General features: G+C 37.0%; 1 pseudogene; it reads right to left on the reverse strand.

Moving 5' to 3' along the window:
* Positions 1–1,881: 1,881 nt before the first annotated feature.
* LOC133053769 (NADH-ubiquinone oxidoreductase chain 5-like) lies at positions 1,882–7,616 on the reverse strand (annotated as a pseudogene).
* Between the last annotated feature and the right edge of the window lie 67 nt (positions 7,617–7,683).

The following is a 7,683-nucleotide window of genomic DNA, read 5'->3' on the forward strand; positions in this document are numbered from 1 at the left end:
CCAAGCATCCCCCAAAAAATTAAAAATACCAAATGTATGACACCACAGTTATGTGTGAGCATGGGCTGATTAGTCATTAGTCCATCGAGATGTCTTATTTAAGAGGGAAGAGTGGGCGATTTTAGGTGAGATGGCCCTGAAGAAAGAACCAGATGTCTGATAAAGTTCATTAAATAGCTACCCCCACAGTCTATGGGCCCGGAGCGAGAAGAGGGATCCCTGTCTAGCGGGTTGTTGGTTTCACGCGGCATGGTAATTAAGCTCGTGATCTAAGGGACGGGATATGCATGTTGACGAGAATTGATTTGACTTAATGTGCTATGTACGATGGACAATGGTATGTACTATGTACTGTAAACAGTAAAAAGCACATGCTTATAAGCATGGGGTATATAATGTAATGTACTATTATACATAGTATGTCCTAATACATTAATTCTATGTACTATAAAGCGTAGGATTGTATCACATGTTTTGCTGTGTAATTAATGGATATAAAATGTAAATTGGATGTTGAGTGGAAAGCTGTATTAAATTATTAGAAATTTTTGAAAATTTAATACTGATAAAGTTCTTGATTTTTATGGAGCTATATTAATAAGCGTCAGGGAATAGTTTAAATAGAACTTCAGCTTTGGGTGTTGATAGTGGGGTTATAGCTCCTTCCTTGAGTCTTAGGGAGGTTGATTGTTCTCCTTTTCTGATTTACAAGACCAGTGTATTGAGTATACTACAAAGACTATCTTCATTTTAGAAGGTTATTCTCGATTGTGCTGGTGGCTGGTATAAGGACTAGAATAATGAGAAAATATAAGATAGATGCTAGTTGTCCAATGGTAATAAAAGGATATTCAACTGGTTGTCCTCCGATTCATGTAAGTGTTAGTAGATCTGCTACTAAGACTCAGAATAAGCATTGACTAAATGGTCGGAATATCATGCTGCGTTGTTTGGATGTGTGGAGGAAGGGTATAAGAATTAGGATCAGGATGGATGAGACTAGGGCTAAGACCCCTCCTAATTTATTGGGAATTGATCGTAGGATTGCGTATGCAAATAGGAAGTATCATTCGGGTTTAATATGAGGAGGTGTGTTGAGTGGATTTGCTGGAGTGTAGTTGTCTGGGTCTCCAAGCAAGTCTGGTGCAAATAGTACTAGTGTTATTAAGAAGAGAAATAGGAATAGGATGCCTAAAATATCTTTAATGGTGTAGTAGGGATGAAAGGGGATTTTATCTACATCTGATGGGATTCCTGTTGGGTTATTGGATCCTGTCTCGTGAAGAAAGAGTAAATGTACTATAGCAAGTGCCGCAATGATGAATGGTAGAATAAAGTGGAAAGCGAAGAATCGAGTTAAGGTTGCTTTGTCTACTGAAAAGCCCCCTCAGATTCATTCAACTAGGTTTGTACCAATGTATGGGATTGCCGAGAGAAGATTGGTAATAACTGTTGCTCCTCAGAATGATATTTGTCCTCATGGTAGGACGTAGCCTACGAATGCTGTAGCTATAACTGTAAATAGGAGAATTACTCCGATGTTCCATGTCTCTAGAAAAGTGTATGATCCGTAGTATAGGCCTCGTCCAACATGGATGAATAGGCAGATAAAGAATATTGATGCTCCGTTTGCGTGCATGTATCGAATGATTCAACCGTAATTGACGTCTCGGCAGATATGGGTGACAGAGGAAAATGCTGTTATTGTATCAGATGTGTAGTGTATTGCTAGGAATAGGCCTGTGAGGATTTGTAGGATTAAGCAAATTCCTAGTAGGGAGCCAAAATTTCATCAGGATGAAATATTTGATGGGGCTGGGAGATCAATAAATGCGTTGTTTACGATTTTTATCAATGGGTGAGTTTTTCGGATATTGATCATTAGTGTTCTTGTAGTTGAATGACAACGATGGTTTTTCATATCATTAGTCATGGTTAGATTCCATGTGAGAATAATGATAACATACATTGTATTTATCTTGAGTATTATTTTTGTGCTTGGTTTTGTAGGATTTTCTTCGAAACCTTCGCCTATTTATGGGGGGTTAGGATTAATTGTGAGTGGTGGAGTTGGTTGTGCTATTGTATTAAATTTTGGTGGGTCCTTTTTAGGTTTAATGGTATTCTTAATTTATTTAGGAGGGATAATGGTGGTTTTTGGGTATACAACGGCAATAGCTACGGAGCAATACCCTGAGATTTGAGTATCTAATAAGACTGTACTAGGGGCATTTGTTACTGGTCTCTTAATAGAAGTCATGATGGTTTATTATGTATTAAAGGATGAGGAGGTGGAGATTGTGTTTCAATTTAATGGTTTAGGGGATTGAGTAATTTATGATACAGGAGATTCTGGATTTTTTAGTGAAGAGGCTATAGGAATTGCAGCTCTTTACAGTTATGGTACCTGATTAGTTATTGTGACTGGGTGGTCTTTATTAATTGGTGTAGTGGTTATTATGGAAATTACTCGTGGAAATTAAATAGAACAATACTAACGGTAATTGTAATTAAGAAAGAGAGGAAATACAGCTTGATTAAGCCTTTTTGATTTGTAACCATAATTGATATTTTTGTTTGGATTAGTGAAGTTGTTTTAGGTAGAATATTTTCGAGTCAGATTAAGTCTAGGAGAGAGGATGCTGATTTTTGACTTATTATTAGATTTACATAAGGAGTTAGACGATGTATAATTATGGGGAAATATCCTAATATATTAGAGAATTTGAAGATATTTGTTGAGTAGTTGAATTTTAGGTTTTGAGTTGTGTTACTAATTTCTAGTGCTAAAATGAAGCCTAGAATTGTTACTGTTAGAGCTACTATTTTTAAATAATAAGGTATTGTTAATTGAGGAATTGTTGTTGGAGGGATGCTGTTAGAAATAATAAACCCTGCGAAAAGACTTCCGATTATTAGACGTTTAATAGAATTTATTAGAAAGGGGTTATTTTCATTAATGGTAACTAAGGTTGGGAATCGGGGCTGTCCTAAGAGTGCAAAGAAAATAATGCGGGTACTGTAAATGGCTGTAAAGGAGGTGGCGATTAGTGTTATTAAAAGGGCTCAGGCGTTGGTATACGACGTATTAGCGGTTTCAATAATTAGATCTTTGGAATAGAATCCGGTGAGGAAAGGTACTCCTGTTAGTGCAAGACTGCCAATGATTAAGGCTGTTGTGGTAAATGGTATAGCTTTAAATAAGCCTCCTATTTTTCGGATGTCTTGTTCGTCATTTAGGCTGTGGATAATAGAGCCAGAACACATAAATAGTATAGCTTTGAAAAAGGCATGTGTACAGATATGAAGAAATGCTAGGTAGGGTTGGTTAATACCAATTGTTACTATTATAAGGCCTAGTTGGCTGGATGTGGAAAAAGCAATAATTTTTTTGATATCATTCTGGGTAAGAGCACATATTGCTGTAAATAGAGTAGTAATAGCCCCTAGACATAGTAGAATGGATTGTGCGAATTTATTGTTCTCTGTTAGTGGGTGGAAGCGGATCAATAGAAAAATGCCTGCTACTACTATTGTGCTTGAGTGGAGTAATGCTGAGACAGGAGTAGGGCCTTCTATAGCGGAGGGTAGTCATGGATGCAGACCAAATTGGGCGGATTTTCCAGTTGCGGCTAGTGCAAGACCCATTAGGGGTATATTAGAATCGTTTGGGTTTAGTATAAAGATTTGTTGGAAGTCTCAGGCGTTAAGATTTGTAAGAAATCATGCTATTGCTAAGATAAAACCAATATCACCAATGCGATTATATAGGATTGCCTGCAGGGCTGCTGTATTTGCGTCTGCTCGTCCATATCACCATCCGATAAGTAAAAATGATATGATTCCTACACCTTCTCATCCAATGAATAGTTGAAATAGATTATTTGCTGTGACGAGAATGAGTATAGTAATAAGAAATAGGAGAAGGTATTTGAAAAATTGATTGATGTTAGGGTCTGAGTGCATATATCATATTGAGAATTCTATGATGGATCATGTAACAAATAATGCTACTGGTACAAATATTATTGAGAAATAATCTATTTTGAAGCTGAGTGTTAATTTAATAGTTTGAATAGTTAATCAGTGTCAGTTTGAGATAATTATTTCTTGGCCAGTGTGAATGAATATTATTGTGGGAATTATACTGGTGATAAAGGCACATGAGATAGTTGTTTTTACGTAGAGTGGATAGTTAGAGGTTTTATAGTTGTCAGAACTTGTGGTTATGATGGGAATAATTAGTAGTAGTAGGGTGATTAGTGCAAAGGAAGAGAATAGGTTTATTACTTTTATTTGGAGTTGCACCAATTTTTTGGTTCCTAAGACCAACGGATTTCTGTCATCCTCTAAAAGTTCGAAAAAGCCGTGCTATTATGCACGGGGGCATAAGAGTTAGCAGTTCTTGCATACTTTTTCGGTAAATAAGGAGATATAAGCTTCTATTATTAGATTCACAATCTAATGTTTTTTTTAAACTATATTTACAATATAAGGGTCCTAGAATAATTTTTGGGTTTAGTGATAGTAATAGTAGCGGTAATATATGTAATGATATGAGGGCATTTTCTCGTGTAAAGGAGGGCGAGATGTTGTTGATATGGTGGGTATATTTGCCTCGTTGTGTTGTGATTAATATATAAAGAGAGTATAGGGCAGTAATTACTATGTTTAGTCCTATTAAAATAATTGTAATGTTGGATCATGAGAAGGAAGCTATTACTACAAATAGTTCCCCAATTAGATTAATTGTTGGAGGGAGGGCTAAATTGGTTAGGCTTGCTAAAAGTCATCAGGTGGCTATAAGTGGAAGGAAAGTTTGTAGGCCTCGGGCTAGAATTATTGTTCGACTATGAATTCGTTCATAGTTGGAGTTTGCTAGACAAAAAAGTATAGATGAGGTGAGACCGTGGGCGATTATTAGGGCCGTGGCTCCTATATAGCTTCAAGGTGTTTGAATGAGAATAGCTACAATAACGAGTGCTATGTGACTAACGGAGGAGTAAGCAATTAATGATTTAAGGTCTGTTTGGCGGAGGCAGATTGAGCTGGTTATAATTATGCCTCATAAGGACAGTATAATAAAGGGGTATGCTATAAATTCGGTAAGTGGGTTTAAAAATGTTGTAATTCGTAATATACCGTATCCTCCTAATTTTAGTAGAATTGCTGCAAGGACCATGGAGCCTGCAATAGGGGCTTCTACATGGGCTTTAGGTAGCCAAAGGTGAAGGCCGTATAGTGGTATTTTTACCATGAAGGCTATTATGCATGCTAGTCATATAAAAATGTTTGATCAGGTGTTGGATAGGGGTTGTATTCAGTATTGGAGTACTAAAAAGTTTAGAGACCCAGTAATGTTTTGGAGATAAACCAATGCGACTAGTAGGGGGAGAGAGCCTACTAGTGTATAAAATAGGAAGTAGAGGCCGGCGTTTAGGCGTTCTGTCTGGTTTCCCCATCGGGTAATAATAATGAGTGTTGGGACTAGTGTTGCTTCAAATAGAATATAGAAGAAAATTAGTTCTATAGCAGTAAAAGTCATGATTAAGAATAGTTGTAGTAGAATTAGTATGGTAATGTATAGTTTTTTTCGGGTAAGGTTTTCTTTTGATAAGTGGTGTTGGCTAGCCATTAGTATTAGGGGAAGAAGTCATATGGTCAAAATTAGTAATGGTGCTGATAGAGAGTCGGAAAAGAATACTAACGAGAAGTTAAGACTGTTGTCACTGAACTGGTTTATGAGGAGAAGGCTTGTGAGGCTAATTAATAGACTGTGAGTTGTAGAATTAATTCAAATTATATTGCCTTTTGATAATCAGGTCAGAGGTATAAGTATTATTGTGGGGACAATGTATTTTAGCATTGAAGTAGGTTAAGATTTTGAACATAATCAGTGCCATATGTATTTGATACTTTAACTAATAGTGATAATCCTAGTGCTGCTTCGCAGGCTGCAAAGACTAATAAAATAATGGGTATTATGCTCGCTAGGGTAAAATGTGAGGTTAGAATTGTTAGTGAAGCTAACACGAAAAGGGATAATATTATTCCTTCTAAGCACAAGAGAGAGGATATAAGGTGGGATCGATACATTAATAGTCCTGCTAGGGCTACTATGAATGCTGTTATAATATTTATATATACCAGAGACATTTGGTAGTTATGAATTTAATCATAATCTAATGAGTCGAAATCATTTATTTTGTTTTAAACTAAATACCATATTCGGTTCATTCTAGTCCTTTTTGGGTTCATTCATAAGCTAGACTTGCAGCTAATAATAGAATTAGGAAGAGGGCTATAGTAAGTATTGTACCTAGATTATTTGTTTGGGAGGCTCATGGGAGCGGTAAGAGGAGTGCAATTTCTAGATCAAAAAGAAGGAATGTAATGGCTACTAGGAAGAATTTCATGGAGAAAGGTAGGCGAGCTGATCCTATGGGGTCAAATCCACATTCGTATGGACTTGTTTTTTCTGAATATGCGTTTAATTGGGGAAGTCAGAATGCAATAATAACAAGTAGTGAGGCTAGTGTAAAGTTGGTTAGAAGGGCTAGTATTAGGTTTATTATTCTTTCTCGGGGTTTACCGAAACTAACTGATTGGAAGTCAGTTGTACTGATTAATACTAAAAGAATATGAGCCTCATCAATAGATAGATACGTATAGGAATAATCATACTACGTCTACGAAGTGTCAGTATCAGGCAGCGGCTTCAAATCCAAAATGATGGCTGGAAGTAAAGTGGAATTTTAATTGGCGAAAGAAGCAGACAATTAAGAAAGTAGATCCGATGATAACATGTAGGCCGTGGAAGCCTGTAGCTACGAAGAAGGTTGAGCCATAAACTCCATCTGAGATAGTAAAGGGTGCTTCATAATATTCTGAAGCTTGTAGTAGTGTAAAATAGATGCCTAGTGCAATGGTAATGAACAAGGCTTGTAGTATGTGGTTGCGGTTTCCTTCTATAAGGCTATGGTGGGCTCAGGTGATAGAGACTCCTGAGGCTAATAAAACAGAGGTGTTGAGTAGTGGGACTTCCAGGGGGTTAAGTGGGTGAATGCCTGTTGGGGGTCAGCACCCGCCTAATTCGGGTGTTGGAGCAAGGCTTGAGTGGTAGAATGCTCAGAAGAATCCGGTGAAGAATAAGACTTCGGAAATAATGAAGAGAATTATTCCATAGCGGAGGCCTTTTTGGACAGTTGGAGTATGATGTCCTTGGAAGGTACTTTCTCGAATGATATCTCGTCATCATTGATATATTGTAAGTATGTTTGTTGTTAGGCCAAGTGTCAGTAGGACTATTGAGTTGAAATGAAATCATATAATTAAGCCAGAAGTTATTAAAAGGGCTGATAGAGCTCCTGTAAGAGGTCAGGGACTTGGGTTAACTATGTGATAAGCGTGGGTTTGGTGTGTCATTATGTATTGTCATGCAGGTAAAGGCTAACTAGAAGAGTAAATACGTAGGCTTGGATTATGGCTACTGCAAACTCAAGGATTGTAAGTAAGACCAGAACAGTAAATGTAATAAGAGCTATTGTAGTACTGATGCTTATTAGTGCAAGTGTAGCCCCTCCAATTAAGTGAATTAGCAGGGTGCCCTGCAGTAATATTAGCTGTTAATCGTACGGCTAAGGCGATTGGTTGAATAAAAAGACTAATAGTTTCGATGATAAC

Source organism: Dama dama, unplaced genomic scaffold (genome assembly GCF_033118175.1).
Source record: "Dama dama isolate Ldn47 unplaced genomic scaffold, ASM3311817v1 ptg000260l, whole genome shotgun sequence".
In the NCBI taxonomy this organism is placed as follows: domain Eukaryota; kingdom Metazoa; phylum Chordata; class Mammalia; order Artiodactyla; family Cervidae; genus Dama; species Dama dama.